Source organism: Lithobates pipiens, unplaced genomic scaffold (assembly GCF_037356315.1).
Source record: "Lithobates pipiens isolate NorthernLeopardFrog02 unplaced genomic scaffold, aLitPip1_a1.2 Scaffold_3, whole genome shotgun sequence".
Taxonomy (NCBI): domain Eukaryota; kingdom Metazoa; phylum Chordata; class Amphibia; order Anura; family Ranidae; genus Lithobates; species Lithobates pipiens.
The window spans coordinates 114,539,207-114,556,109 of NW_027507790.1; the positions used below are offsets into that span (position 1 = coordinate 114,539,207).

General features: G+C 47.2%; 1 protein-coding gene across 7 annotated transcripts in view; it reads right to left on the reverse strand.

Moving 5' to 3' along the window:
* SNCAIP (synuclein alpha interacting protein) overlaps positions 1-3,923 on the reverse strand; it is a 311,501-nt gene extending 307,578 nt beyond the window's left edge. For 6 of the 7 annotated variants that reach the window (XM_077462204.1, XM_077462193.1, XM_077462201.1 and 3 more), the window contains exon 1: positions 3,777-3,923. The gene's annotated coding sequence lies outside the window, so the exon portion shown is untranslated. The remainder of the gene's footprint in view (positions 1-3,776) is intronic. The other variant, XM_077462199.1, reaches the window with a different exon arrangement.
* Positions 3,924-16,903: the final 12,980 nt, after the last annotated feature.

The following is a 16,903-nucleotide window of genomic DNA, read 5'->3' on the forward strand; positions in this document are numbered from 1 at the left end:
GTGATCGGGGGGGGGGTGTGATGTGATTTGGGGGGGTGATGGATTGGATGTATAAGAGGGACACTTTCTAGTATGGGGGGATTACATTGGGTGTATGCTCCCTGAGATGTGATGGGGGAAATGTGATTGGGGGATGATGTGATTGTGGGGGGGGGGGGGGGGGTGATGTGATTGTATGTATAAAAGGGGCCTCTTTCTAGTATGGGGGATTACACTGGGTGTATGCCCCCTGAGATGTGATGGGGGGTAATGTGATCGGGGGGGGGTGTGATGTGATTTGGGGGGGTGATGGATTGGATGTATAAGAGGGACACTTTCTAGTATGGGGGGATTACATTGGGTGTATGCTCCCTGAGATGTGATGGGGGAAATGTGATTGGGGGGTGATGTGATTGTGGGGGGGGGGGGGGGTGATGTGATTGTATGTATAAAAGGGGCCTCTTTCTAGTATGGGGGATTACACTGGGTGTATGCCCCCTGAGATGTGATGGGGGGGGGGGTGATGTGATTGGATGTATAAGAGGGGCACTTTCTAGTATGGGGGGATTACACTGGGTGTATGCCCCCTGAGATGTGATGGGGGGGGGGGGGGGTGATGTGATTGGATGTATAAGAGGGACCTCTTTCTAGTATGGGGGGATTACACTGGGTGTATGCCCCCTGAGATGTGATGGGGGAAATGTGACGGGGGGGGGGGGGGGTGATGTGATATGTGATGGGGGGTGATGGATTGGATGTATAAGAGGGACCTCTTTCTAGTATGGGGGGGATTACACTGGGTGTATGCCCCCTGAGATGTGATGGGGGGGGGGGGGGGTGATGTGATTGGATGTATAAGAGGGGCACTTTCTAGTATGGGGGGATTACACTGGGTGTATGCCCCCTGAGATGTGATGGGGGAAATGTGACGGGGGGGGGGGGGTGATGTGATATGTGATGGGGGGTGATGGATTGGATGTATAAGAGGGACCTCTTTCTAGTATGGGGGGATTACACTGGGTGTATGCTCCCTGAGATGTGATGGGGGAAATGTGACGGGGGGGGGGGGGGTGATGTGATATGTGATGGGGGGTGATGGATTGGATGTATAAGAGGGACCTCTTTCTAGTATGGGGGGATTACACTGGGTGTATGCCCCCTGAGATGTGATGGGGGAAATGTGACGGGGGGGGGGGGTGATGTGATATGTGATGGGGGGTGATGGATTGGATGTATAAGAGGGACCTCTTTCTAGTATGGGGGGATTACACTGGGTGTATGCCCCCTGAGATGTGATGGGGGAAATGTGACGGGGGGGGTGATGTGATATGTGATGGGGGGTGATGGATTGGATGTATAAGAGGGACCTCTTTCTAGTATGGGGGGATTACACTGGGTGTATGCTCCCTGAGATGTGATGGGGGAAATGTGACGGGGGGGGGGGTGATGTGATATGTGATGGGGGGTGATGGATTGGATGTATAAGAGGGACCTCTTTCTAGTATGGGGGGATTACACTGGGTGTATGCTCCCTGAGATGTGATGGGGGAAATGTGACGGGGGGGGGGGGGTGATGTGATATGTGATGGGGGGTGATGGATTGGATGTATAAGAGGGACCTCTTTCTAGTATGGGGGGATTACACTGGGTGTATGCCCCCTGAGATGTGATGGGGGGTAATGTGATCGGGGGGGGGGTGTGATGTGATTTGGGGGGGTGATGGATTGGATGTATAAGAGGGACACTTTCTAGTATGGGGGGATTACATTGGGTGTATGCTCCCTGAGATGTGATGGGGGAAATGTGATTGGGGGATGATGTGATTGTGGGGGGGGGGGGGGTGATGTGATTGTATGTATAAAAGGGGCCTCTTTCTAGTATGGGGGATTACACTGGGTGTATGCCCCCTGAGATGTGATGGGGGGTAATGTGATCGGGGGGGGGTGTGATGTGATTTGGGGGGGTGATGGATTGGATGTATAAGAGGGACACTTTCTAGTATGGGGGGATTACATTGGGTGTATGCTCCCTGAGATGTGATGGGGGAAATGTGATTGGGGGGTGATGTGATTGTGGGGGGGGGGGGGGGGGTGATGTGATTGTATGTATAAAAGGGGCCTCTTTCTAGTATGGGGGATTACACTGGGTGTATGCCCCCTGAGATGTGATGGGGGGGGGGGTGATGTGATTGGATGTATAAGAGGGGCACTTTCTAGTATGGGGGGATTACACTGGGTGTATGCCCCCTGAGATGTGATGGGGGGGGGGGGGTGATGTGATTGGATGTATAAGAGGGACCTCTTTCTAGTATGGGGGGATTACACTGGGTGTATGCCCCCTGAGATGTGATGGGGGAAATGTGACGGGGGGGGGGGGGTGATGTGATATGTGATGGGGGGTGATGGATTGGATGTATAAGAGGGACCTCTTTCTAGTATGGGGGGGATTACACTGGGTGTATGCCCCCTGAGATGTGATGGGGGGGGGGGGGGGGTGATGTGATTGGATGTATAAGAGGGGCACTTTCTAGTATGGGGGGATTACACTGGGTGTATGCCCCCTGAGATGTGATGGGGGAAATGTGACGGGGGGGGGGGGTGATGTGATATGTGATGGGGGGTGATGGATTGGATGTATAAGAGGGACCTCTTTCTAGTATGGGGGGATTACACTGGGTGTATGCTCCCTGAGATGTGATGGGGGAAATGTGACGGGGGGGGGGGGGGTGATGTGATATGTGATGGGGGGTGATGGATTGGATGTATAAGAGGGACCTCTTTCTAGTATGGGGGGATTACACTGGGTGTATGCCCCCTGAGATGTGATGGGGGAAATGTGACGGGGGGGGGGGGGTGATGTGATATGTGATGGGGGGTGATGGATTGGATGTATAAGAGGGACCTCTTTCTAGTATGGGGGGATTACACTGGGTGTATGCCCCCTGAGATGTGATGGGGGAAATGTGACGGGGGGGGTGATGTGATATGTGATGGGGGGTGATGGATTGGATGTATAAGAGGGACCTCTTTCTAGTATGGGGGGATTACACTGGGTGTATGCCCCCTGAGATGTGATGGGGGAAATGTGACGGGGGGGGTGATGTGATATGTGATGGGGGGTGATGGATTGGATGTATAAGAGGGACCTCTTTCTAGTATGGGGGGATTACACTGGGTGTATGCTCCCTGAGATGTGATGGGGGAAATGTGACGGGGGGGGGGGTGATGTGATATGTGATGGGGGGTGATGGATTGGATGTATAAGAGGGACCTCTTTCTAGTATGGGGGGATTACACTGGGTGTATGCCCCCTGAGATGTGATGGGGGAAATGTGACGGGGGGGGGGGGTGATGTGATATGTGATGGGGGGTGATGGATTGGATGTATAAGAGGGACCTCTTTCTAGTATGGGGGGGGATTACACTGGGTGTATGCCCCTTGAAATGTGACGGTGTGTAGATCAGCCATGGTATGAATTGACGGGAGAGCTGGCAGTAGGGCAGAGTCTTTGTGCCTGTCAGTACGGGTGACATGCAATCCATCAATGGGCTCCCCGGGGGGTCACGTGACGCTCCATCCATTCCCGGTGTGGTCCCTCTATGAATATCATTGGATGGGGATGGCGGCTATAGAGGTTGCTCGCCATTATTAGTAATGATATAAAGATACATCGGAGGATGTGTGAGGACGGAGCGGTCCAGGAGCCGCGTTACTATAGATACGATCAGTCAGCATCTCCTCACCCGACCATTGTCCGCCCTCCCCGTCCCCTCCAGGACCCCCCGGGCTCCGCTCACCTTGGTGATGTCTCCTCCCGGGGAATGATGCGGAGTCCGGGCTGCGGCTCCCACTGAGGACGGACGGCCTCCCAGCACTACACCGTGTCCGTCTCATACACATCGGCACCGAGCGTCCCGACCACATAGGGTTAACCCCTGCAACCAAGACACACCCCCGCCTATTCATTGGCTCCAGCTGTGTAGAAGAAGGCGGGGCAAGGGTGGGCACGCCCCAATTCGGTCACTAGCCGGCTCCTTGTTACATCTGGAGCATCCTGTGTGCCGGGAGATATACGGCCCGAGCTCCGACCATACACCTCCGACCATACACGGCCCGAGCTCCGACCATACACCTCCGACCATACACGGCCCGAGCTCCGACCATACACCTCCGACCATACACGGCCCGAGCTCCGACCATACACCTCCGACCATGCACGGCCCGAGCTCCGACCATACACGGCCCGAGCTCCGACCATACACCTCCGACCATACACGGCCCGAGCTCCGACCATACACGGCCCGAGCTCCGACCATACACGGCCCGACCTCCGACCATACACGGCCCGAGCTCCGACCATACACCTCCGACCATACACGGCCCGAGCTCCGACCATACACCTCCGACCATACACGGCCCGAGCTCCGACCATACACGGCCCGACCTCCGACCATACACGGCCCGACCTCCGACCATACACGGCCCGAGCTCCGACCATACATACACGGCCCGAGCTCCGACCATACACCTCCGACCATACACGGCCCGAGCTCCGACCATACACCTCCGACCATACACGGCCCGAGCTCCGACCATACACGGCCCGACCTCCGACCATACACGGCCCGAGCTCCGACCATACATACACGGCCCGAGCTCCGACCATACACCTCCGACCATACACGGCCCGAGCTCCGACCATACACCTCCGACCATACACGGCCCGAGCTCCGACCATACACGACCCCGAGCTCCGACCATACACGGCCCGAGCTCCGACCATACACGACCCGAGCTCCGACCATACATACACGGCCCGAGCTCCGACCATACACCTCCGACCATACACGGCCCGAGCTCCGACCATACACCTCCGACCATACACGGCCCGAGCTCCGACCATACACGGCCCGACCTCCGACCATACACGGCCCGAGCTCCGACCATACATACACGGCCCGAGCTCCGACCATACACCTCCGACCATACACGGCCCGAGCTCCGACCATACACCTCCGACCATACACGGCCCGAGCTCCGACCATACACGACCCGAGCTCCGACCGTACACAACCCGAGCCCCGACCGTACACGACCCGAGCTCCGACTGTACACGACCCGAGCTCCGACCGTACACGACCCGAGCTCCGACCGTACACGACCCGAGCTCCGACCATACACGACCCGAGCTCCGACCATACACGACCCGAGCTCCGACCATACACGACCCGAGCTCCGACCATACACGACCCGAGCTCCGACCGTACACGACCCGAGCTCCGACTGTACACGACCCGAGCTCCGACCGTACACGACCCGAGCTCCGACCATACACGACCCGAGCTCCGACCATACACGACCCGAGCTCCGACCATACACGACCCGAGCTCCGACCATACACGGCCCGAGCTCCAACCATACACGACCCGAGCTCCAACCATACACGACCCAAGCTCCGACCATACACGGCCCGAGCTCCAACCATACACGACCCCAAGCTCCGACCATACACGACCCGAGTTCCGACCATACACGACCCGAGCTCCGACCATACACGACCCAAGCTCCAACCATACATGACCCGACCTCCCACAATACACAGCTCGATCTCCGACCATACACGGCCCGAGCTCTGACCTCCAACCATACACGGCCCGAGCTCCGACCATACACGGTCCGAGCTCCGACCATACACGACCCGAGCTCCGACCATACACGGCCCGAGCTCCGACCATACACCTCCGACCATACACGGCCCGAGCTCCGACCATACACGGCCCGAGCTCCGACCATACACGGCCCGAGCTCCGACCATACACGGCCCGAGCTCCGACCATACACGGCTCGAACTCCGATCATACACGGCTCGAGCTCCGACCATACACGACCCCGAGCTCCTACCATACACGACCCGAGCTCCGACCATACACGACCCGAGCTCCGACCATACACGGCCCGAGCTCCGACCATACACGACCCGAGCTCCAACCATACACGGCCCGAGCTCCGACCATACACGGCCCGAGCTCCGACCATACATGGCCCGAACTCCGATCATACACGGCTCGAGCTCCGACCATACACGACCCCGAGCTCCTACCATACACGACCCCGAGCTCCGACCATACACGACCCGAGCTCCGACCATACACGGCCCGAGCTCCGACCATACACGACCCGAGCTCCGACCATACACGGCCCGAGCTCCGACCATACACGGCCCGAGCTCCGACCATACACGGCCCGAGCTCCGACCATACATGGCCCGAACTCCGATCATACACGGCTCGAGCTCCGACCATACACGACCCCGAGCTCCTACCATACACGACCCGAGCTCCGACCATACACGACCCGAGCTCCGACCATACACGGCCCGAGCTCCGACCATACACGACCCGAGCTCCGACCATACACGGCCCGAGCTCCGACCATACACGGCCCGAGCTCCGACCATACATGGCCCGAACTCCGATCATACACGGCTCGAGCTCCGACCATACACGACCCCGAGCTCCTACCATACACGACCCGAGCTCCGACCATACACGACCCGAGCTCCGACCATACACGACCCGAGCTCCGACCATACACGACCCGAGCTCCGACCATACACGACCCGAGCTCCGACCATACACGGCCCGATCTCCAACCTTACACGGCCCCAGCTCTGACCATACACCATACACCTCCGACCATACACCATTGGATGTATAAGAGGGGCCTCTTTCTAGTATGGGGGGATTACACTGGGTGTATGCCCCTTGAAATGTGACGGTGTGTGGATCAGCCATGGTGTGAAATCAATGATTCTGTGCTGCAACCGCAAGTGCTATCCACTTAGCCACTGTGCTGCCCATGTGACACCTTTACTATATTCTATTGTACTATATTCTATGAGACACCTGTACTGTATTCTATTGTACTATATTCTATGAGACACTTGTAGTATTTTCTTTATCACACCTGCACTACATTGTATGAGACACCTGTACTGTATTCTATGAGACACCTATACTGTAGTCTATGGGACACCCGTAGTATGGGTGTCTCATAGAATGTTGAGCAGTTACCCCATATAATATATATATATATATTTATTTATAGGTTGTACTTGCATCTTTTTTCTACCTCACCTACTATGTAACTATATATATTACAGGTGTCCCATAGAATACAGTACAGGAGTCACATAGAACGTAGTGCAGGTGTGATAAAGAAAATACTACAAGTGTCCCATAGAATATAATATAGGTGTCCCAAAGAATATGTACAGGTGTACCATGGAATATATTACAGGTGACCAATACAATTTAGAACAGGTGTCCCATAGTATATAGTGCATGTATTCCATGGAGTATAGGACAGATTCCCCCATAGAATAAACTAGAAGTGTCCAATAGAATATACTGTATTACAGGTGTCCCATAGAATACAGTACATGTGCCCATGCAATATAGTGCAGGTATCCCATAGACCTTGGGTAGGCAACCTTACAGAGGTGGAGATCTACCTGAGCAACACAATAGAAGTCACAGATCACCGGAGCACAGTGTCACCTCCTCACACATGATTTAAACCTCTATTTGCCCTACTACCATGCCACAATTGTGTTCATTGCACGGCAATCGTGGGTTTAAATCAGGTGGTGAGGTGGCAGCATATCGCCTCCTCATTACCTGTCACCACATACTCAGATCACTTTTCAGAGGAGCAGCAGTGCCTGCTGAACTTTTGAATGAGCCCTTAGTTGCATTTGGCAGCGGCACCCTTAGGGCTTGTTCACACGTAAAGTTGGGGGGTGGTAAAACAGCAGAATATAATAGAAATCTATGGCTAAGTGCAGCAAACACCACAGGAAAATTTTCAGGTACACTGTGCTACACCCACGGTGTGGGTAAACTGCAGTGTATCAGTGTGAAAACAGCCCTATATGAATATGCCCAGTGTATTGCTTCACACTGACCTGAAAAATCTTTGTTCCTACTGCTGGCACCACTCCAGAGACGGCTAGCCGGGATAAAAGGTTAAGCGCAGTTGGTAGCACTCTAAATGGGTCAGAAGGCATCAGCTTACGCGGCTCTTGCTCCATACTACAGCTCCAACTTTACAAGTAATCCCTCTGGGTTGGTGGGTCAGCAAGCCCAAACCATGATCTACCAGTCCCCTGTCTGCGATCTACTGGTTGCTGAGCCCCACCATAAACTATAGTGTAAGTGTCCTATAGGATATAGTGCAGGTGTCCTATATAGAATACAGTACAGGTGTCACATATAATATACTGCACATGTAGTACATGTGTGCCATAGAATATACTACAGGTGTCCCATAGACTATAGTGCATGTATCCCATGGAATAAAGGACAGGTGTCACATATGATATACTGCAATTGTCCAATAGCATGTAGTACAGGTGTCCTATACAATACAGTACATGTGGCCATAGAATATATTACAGGTATCCCATATAATGTAGTACAGGTATCCTATAGAAAATAGTACAGGTGTCCCATAGAATAGAGTACAGGCGTTCCATAGAATGTAATCCAGGTGTCCCATAGCATATAGTACAGGTGCCACATAGACTGTAGCATGTGTTTCTCATAGAATATATTTACATTTGTCCCATAGAATACAATACACATCTCCCATAGAATGTAGTACAGGTGTCCCATAGGATACAGTACATGTGTCTAATAATTTAGTATTGGTGCCCTATATAATACAGTACATGTGCCCTATAGAATATATTACAGGTGTCCCATAGAATGCAGCACAGGTGTTCCATATAATATATTACAGGTGTCCCATAAAATGTAGTATACGTGTCCCATAAAACACATTACAGGTGTCCAATAGATTGTAGTACTGGTGTCCCATAGAATACAGTACAGGTATTCCATAGAATGTAGTTCAGGTGCCCTAAATAATACAGTACAGGTGTCCTATAGAATACAGCACAGGTGTCCCATAGAATACATTACAGGTGCCCTATAGAACACAGTACAGGTGGTGTACCATAGAATATATTGCAGGTGTCCCATAGAATGTATTATACGTGTCCTATAGAATAAAGTACAGGAACCAAATAGAATACAGTACAGGAGTCACATAGAATATATTACAGTACAGGTTTCACATAGAATATAATAGCCCTTGTACACACGGTCGGACATTCCGACAACCAAATCCGTCGGATTTTGTCCGATGGATTTTGTCCGAAACTGTTGCATACACACAGTCGGACAAAGTTGTCAGAAAATCCGATCATACTTAACGTGATGACGTTATTTCGTTAGGACGGGACTACGTTCAGGCTAGTAGCCAATAGCTTTGGTCTAGGAATTTGATCTGAGCATGCGTGGCACTTTGTCAGATCGGAATTCTCTACACATGATCAGACAAAGTCCGATCGGAGCATGTTGTCGCAAAATTTTATAGCCCAGCTGGAAAACTTGGTCCGTCGGATACTCCGACGGAAACAGTCCGATGGAGCCCACACACTGTCGGATTATGCGACAACACGGTCCTATCGGACATTGTCCATCGGAATGTCCGACCGTGTGTACAAGGGCTTACAGGTGTCCCATAGAATGTAGTACAGGTGTCCTATAGAATACAGTACGGGCAGTGGCGGTGCATCCATTAGAGGTGCTCGGCCTCCTCCTCTGTGTACTATGGATAGATTCATGCATATCCACGGCCGCTGTAGCCAAGCCACCCCCCCCCCCCCCCCACAAGTGGCTGCTTTTTCTGGGCACAAAGTCTGCATATGATGGGCACAGTGGCTGCAATTGATGTTTTTGTTTAGTATTTTTCAAAATTTTTCAGTTGAGTACAGGTGTCCTATAGACTGTAGAACAAGTGCCCCATAAAATGGAGTACAGGTGTCCCATAGAATACAGTACAGGTGCCTTATAGAATACAGGGACATGTTCCTTCAACCAGTGACACCACCAAAGCAGGGGCATTTTTCTCCTTCCAGTGACACCACCGAAGCAGGGGCATTTTTCTCCTTCCAGTGACGCCACCGAAACAGGGGCATTTTTCCCCTTACACTGATGCTGAAACATCCCTTCCTTCACCACTGCTAGCCCGTTGGGGAATATACAATTAACAATCATTACTTGCATTTACAGGTATATGGCATATGAACAATTATATACATTGGCAATGGCCAATGTGCCCAAGGCATTACAATTTACAATATTTGATGCTTCTGTCAGCAATATTAAACCCTTCCCACCAAGTAAGTATGCACATGAATGTAGCCCCATGGAAGTCCTACAATGCAGCCCCAGTATGAGAGCCTGAGTGCTTTCACACTGGGGTGGTGTGCTTGCAGGACGTTTGAAAAAGTCCTGCAAGCAGCATCTTTCAGGTGGTGGGAGAGCAGTGTATACACCACTCCCCCACTGCTCCCCCGCCGCTCCTGCCATTGGAATCAATGACCACCACTGCCGAAGAGCCTTTAAATCACTTTGACAGCGGCACTTTTAAAATGAGTGGCGCTTTTCCGCTAATGCCCCCCCCCTCCCCAGTGTGAAAGTAGCTTTAGCCCCTGTACACACAGTCGGAGATTCTGCCAACCAAATCCGTCTGATTTTGTGTCCGAAACTGTTGCATACACACAGTCGGACTAAGTTGTCAAAAAATCCGATCTTTCAGAACGTGATGACGTAATTTCGTTACGATGGGACTACAATCAGGCTAGTAGCCAATAGCTTTGATGTAGGAATTTGATCTGAGCATGCGTGGCACTTGGTCCGATCAAAATTCGCTACACATGATCGGAGTATGTCCAATCGAACCAGTTGGTCAGGAAATATTTCCAACATGTTGGAAAATTGGGTCCAACGGATATTCGGACGGAATCAGTCCGATGCATACCACACACAGTCGGATTATCCGATGACACGGTCCGATAGGACACATTCCGACAGATTCTCCGACCGCGTGTACAAGGGCTAAGGCTGCATTCACACCTGAGCATTTTCAGCTCATAAAAAGCTCACCTCTAAAGTTCCAAAATGCCCAACAAGTACATGAGCTTATTTCTGGGTGTATTACAAGCATTTTTAGCTCCATAGACTTCAATAGAAAGGCCTGACTTGAGCAGAAAATGCTCATAAAACTTTTGTAAAACGCCCGTAAAAACGTTCAAGGCTCCGTTCACATCTCCGCGTATGGGGGGGGGGGGGACAATCACAGTAAAAATAGAGTTGCAGGATGCCCGTCGCCCAAAAGAATCTCCTGTATTTCTTTTGGGAGAGAGGCGTCAAGCGATTCTGTTCAGGGGCGTTTTTACTGCGATTGTCGCCCGACGAATTGTGGGAAAATCGCACCATGTTTGGGGTGCTATTGGAATCAATGGGAAACGCACTAGGAACACATGAGCATCCCGCGATGTGCTACTATTGCAAATCACAGGCAGAATCGCGGCAATTCTGCCCGCGATTTGAAATGCGGACATGTGAACGGAGTCTCAAATAGTATCTCCCGACACCTAATTTCTTCTTCATCTCCTCCCCCTAGTGCTTAAATTGGCTAAACAAAAATGCCTGAAGCTGTGAAAACGCTTGTAATACACTTCAAAAACGCTTTGAAAAAGCTTATAAAACCCCCCCGAAAAACGCCTGAAAAAAGATATGCTCAGATGTGAATGCAGCCTTACAGCCACTAGGTGGCTCTGTGCATGTGCAGTGATATATCTGAGCTGATGCTGATCAGTTACAATGTGTCAGCTATGCTAGCAGAGCATTATTACAGTTGGTAACAATGTTAATTGCCTATTTATACATTGCAGATCAATGTACTATTCTATTCTATTCTATACTATTTATGATACACCCATAATTCTAACATGAATAAATAAATGATAAAATGTGTAACTAGTAGGGGCTGTGCATAGCTCCTACTTTTTGTCTTCTTTATTTCATTGTGGTTTGGAAGATTAACGTCATGCCATGGATGACAGTGATTTTAACCACTTCAATACTGAGCACTTTTAACCCCTTCCTGCCCTGAGTCAATTTTCATCTTTCAGCACTTTGAATGACAATTGCGCAGTCATGCAGCACTGTACTCAAACAACATTTTTATCATTTTGTTGACACAAATAGAGCTTTCTTTTGGTGGTATTTATACACCAATGGGTTTTTTATTTTTTGCTATATATACCAAAAGACTGACAATTTTGGGGGGAAAAAATGGGCATTTTTGTTAAAATAAAATACAATTTTGAAAATACATATTTGTTCTTCGTAAATTTAGCCCAAAATATATTCTGCTACATTTCTTTGGTAAGAAGAACCTAAATCCTCGTATTTTATTTAGTCTGTAGGAAAGTTGTAGAGTCCACAAACTCAGGACAGTATAAATAACCCCCAAATGACCCTTTTTTGGAAAGTAGACAGTCAAAGGTCTTTAGTTAGAGGCATGGCTAATTTTTTGAAGTTGTTATTTTTTGTCATCTCTTTTTGAAAATGAAGAAATTTAGAAAACATTTTCTCAATTTTTTTTTATTGTTTTAACATACTGTCTCCAGCGTCATCATATAACTGGTGTGGCAGTGATCAGGGACACTGACTGGTGACAGTATAAAACATATATATATATTATTTTTATTTTTTATTACTTTTTTTTCTCTTTTACTATTTTTTTTTTTTAACACACTGTGACCAGAGGAAAATAATGACTACTAGTGATGCTATAAGCAAGCATTTTACTAAATGAAACAGGAATCATTCAGCCTGTTTTGATTGGTCACAGCTAATCACATAGTACAGATGGGCTGTGATTTGCCAATTGTTCCATGTGATCAAATTGACCAGTCACAGCTATTAACACAATTGTATACAATGGATGGCATGAAAGGGAGCCATCCATTCTGTACAACTTTCATGTGACTTGCTGTGATTGGTCACATGGTACAGGTAATGAGTCGTGACAGATCGAGCCACTGCGTAGCCCCGTGGCCACGTGATTGGTGCTTCCTGACAGGACATCATATGACATCCACCCAGGATGGCAAAGCCACCTCCCGACTGTCAATCTGCAATCTGCAATCTGTTACCTAGAAAACATTAAGAAATTGAGAGGATATGTATGTGCAGGTTCTGCAGCCTGTTCAGTGTTTGATGGTATCCTTTATTAGTAGAACTGAATAGGTTGTTGTTTAAAATGTTGTTATCCCTCCTTATTTTATTTCTCAGGGAATGAAGCATGCAGCCAGTGAATTGTTGCTGTCAATTTAATACTGAGGACAAATCACACTTTTTGTTCCAATGCATTTTTGATGATGCATCGGCAGCCAATCCAAAATGAATAGGCTGCCTTAACACAAAACACATTAAAGTGTTTATTAAGCCACTGTAATATCTTCATATAATCCTCTGTGTTTCCTAATCCTGTGTGCCTGTCTCTGTGTTTTATAAAGAAAAATGCCGTCTATACCTGATTTCAGAGCACCACTCAGCGCTCACGTGAACGGCTGCCTCTCTCCCCTCTCAATCTGACAGCTAGAGTGGGAGGAGCTGAGAATCCCCTGCTGATGTCAATCGGGACAAGAGGAGGAGAGAGGTGGCCGTTCACGTGAGCGACGAGCTGCGCTCTGAAATCAGGTATAGATGGCAATTTTTTTTTTAAACACAAAGACAGGGGCACACAGGATTAGGAAACGCAGAGGATTATATGAAACATTAAAAGTTATTTCAGCAGCAGGAGTAGAAGAGGCAGGCATTGCCACAAATGGGGTAGGGTCCGGGCGATATTCTGCTATCTCCAGATACCTATGCAAAAAAATATGCTGTATGAACTATATTATTGTATCATATCAAAGAGACAATAGATCAGCTCTCACAGGGTGTCGGGACGTGCGGCTGGATGTGTCTATCTCTGTGCACTGGGGTAAGGACCTAGAGATTCTAGTTATGATTTTTCTATGAACACCTCAGTATTAAATAATACCTAGGGACTATTAATACCTGATTGTGTTTACTAAAATTATTTATTTATTTATTTATTTATTAATTTTTTGTGATGTCCAACAAATAATTGTTTATACACCCTTTTGACCCCCAAAATATACATACATAATTGACTTTCAAATATACGTAACCTTTACCCCCAGTCTCACTATATGATATAAAATAATGTTCTTATATTTAATATAACAAAATATGGCACAATTAGACATATATATAATTATACATATTTTTTTGCCTTATAGTGGGCGTTAGGTGGCTTTTCAACAAATCTGTCTTTCGTTTGATCCAGCATACTCCCTATTTCCAGGTATCCTTGTCTTTACATCAGTGCACACGTTTTTATCAATTAACCCACTTGACACTGTTTTTTTGTTCATTTGGGAGTTATAAGCATAATTTAACCTATATATAAGCGTTCCCCATTGACAACGTCATTTGTGACGAAACGCATCTGGGAAGGCACGCAGTGACGCCATCACATTGTACGAAGGGAGGACGGGCTCCCGAATGCCGGCCGGCTTTCTATGTTTTTTTTTCTATGCTGTATCTGAATGGATGCCAATGTAAGTGCAATATTTATGTTTTAAAATAAATTTTCCAAACGGTTATACTATGTGGGTTTCCTCTTCTTTTTGGAGCCATTGATAGCATTATTTGGGATCGCTGAATGAGATATATATTTATGGGAAAGCTGCCTTTCATTGTGGTTAGCTGATCTATGAATACAAGTTCTAAGGAGGAGGATACTGATGATTTGCATACAAGGCTTTGATTAAGCTTCCATCTGGTAAGCCACTCACTTCTTGGTGACGGGCACTTGTGTGCAGTCTTTGAGTGGAATCACCGTGGTGTTCTGGAATGGATTGCAACTAAGGACTTTTTATGAACCTTGTTTGTTCCTTCCTCTTTAGCAGATAAATCACAATTTTTGTTATTTTTTTCATTGAATTTATATGGAATGTGATATTTATTTATAACCTTTCATAATGTTTTTATATTTTTTGGGGTAGTTAGTATATATCGTTTTTTTGGCGCAGCTTTTGAAAATTTTCTATTGTTTTTGGGTGTGTGTATCTCACTTAGAGCTGCGGCCTTTATTTTAGATTATTGTGCATTTTTATTTTTCACTCTAGCGCGGTTTATTTTCTTCATATATATAAGCGTGTTTATACAGGCATATATAGACATACATATTATATTTTTTTGCTTACTTTCAGGGACCCCTTATTTAGGCTCCAGTGTGTTCATACGGCCGGCCTTTGACTGTGAGACATAGGAATTGGTATTTAACCCCTCCAGTGATTCCAATACCAATCTCGTGTGAATAAACTTCCTTTGATGCCCTCGTTGCCCTGGGATAGCAGCCCCACTGACACACCAACCACATGCTGTAATTTCTTTGATTTTAATGTTTACTATTGTAACATTGAAACATATATCACCTATTATCACTGTGTAAGTAAACTGTTTGAAATATAATGTATATTTCATCTAAAGAAATATTTTCATCTAAAAAGTTACTGATTATATATTCTGTGCTTTAAATGAACCTCTCCTTTTTTTCTTTGCAACCCTAAAGAAGGAATAGATGTTATCCCGAAATGCGTTGGGTGTAAGGAGGTTTTATCATACCAATGTCTGATATGGTGATATTAACTGACTGCGTTCAGTAAAACAATGTTTCATTTTATTTATTATTGTGTTTAAATTTCAATAAATAACTGTTTTACTACATTATTTTGATACTACTCTATTTCAATTGTGTGTTGCCTATAAAGTCCACTTAGGGGAATCTTTTTTCTTTCCATTGAGAAATTTGGACGTGGCACACAACAAGCGTTATACTTGGCATTCACTTCTTTTCTCACTTTTAGGGTGTCATCATTCATTACCCGCTAGTGTCATAACACTTTAAAGTGGTTGTAAAGTCTGAAGGTTTTTTTTTACCTTCATGCATTCTGTACATGAAGGTATACATATACAAGAGCAACTAACTAACCTACCTACATTTATCTACACCTAGGTTTAATATACTTTGCATAGAACAAAACACATCCTTAGAATTTTCAATATGGTAATATCAGTTAATGAGTTCAACCCTTGGTAGTATATGGGAGGCATTTATTGACTAGATATATGTGAGATATCTAGATTATCAAACAGAAATGTAACCACTTTTATCATATGTTGTATCATATGTTGCATAAGCAAATGCTATATGTCTATTGTTTTATATCATAAATATAAAGTCCCCAATTGTCCAAATGGCTCTGCCAGAAGAGCTGCTGTAGGTGTCTCTGGATATCAGCACCTCATAAACAAAACAAAAAGACCCCTTGACCTCTTCCTCCCCTTCCTAAAGTATGTGTGATCAATTTTCAGTCACCTTAATATTAGGAGGTGGAGGGGTTAGGTATAACATGTCTGCTCTGAAAAAAGGGATGTGCTCCCCGAAACACGTCAGATGGTACTGTTATTCATGTGAACCTAAGGAGTTCTATAATGGGCATGCTTCTGGTTACTGTATTTAAACAAGGCTATTATTCATACTGGTTTTGGGAGTATAATTTGTTTCTGTTATCCATTATTAAAGTGCTTGAGATAATGTACTAGTCGTTTGTGCCCTCTTTTATTTTAATTTTTTGTGCAGTTACAAGATTCCCTAGTCTTGAAAGGGCTGTAATGTCTAGATCAGGGGTGCCCAACCTTTTGATGAACAAGAGCCACTTAAGCGAATTAGTAACCAGTCGCGGGTTACAATGAGCAGATGACAGTTCTGCGTCCAGTCTGCGTATGCAAAGCGATAACAGACACAGTCCACTCTACTCTATGGGCCCTCTCATCTGATCACATGGAAGGGGACAGATCCACTTTTGTTTATTTAGCAGATCAGATTGGAAGGAGGCAGGTGTAAACGGACACAAGTCTGTTTAGAT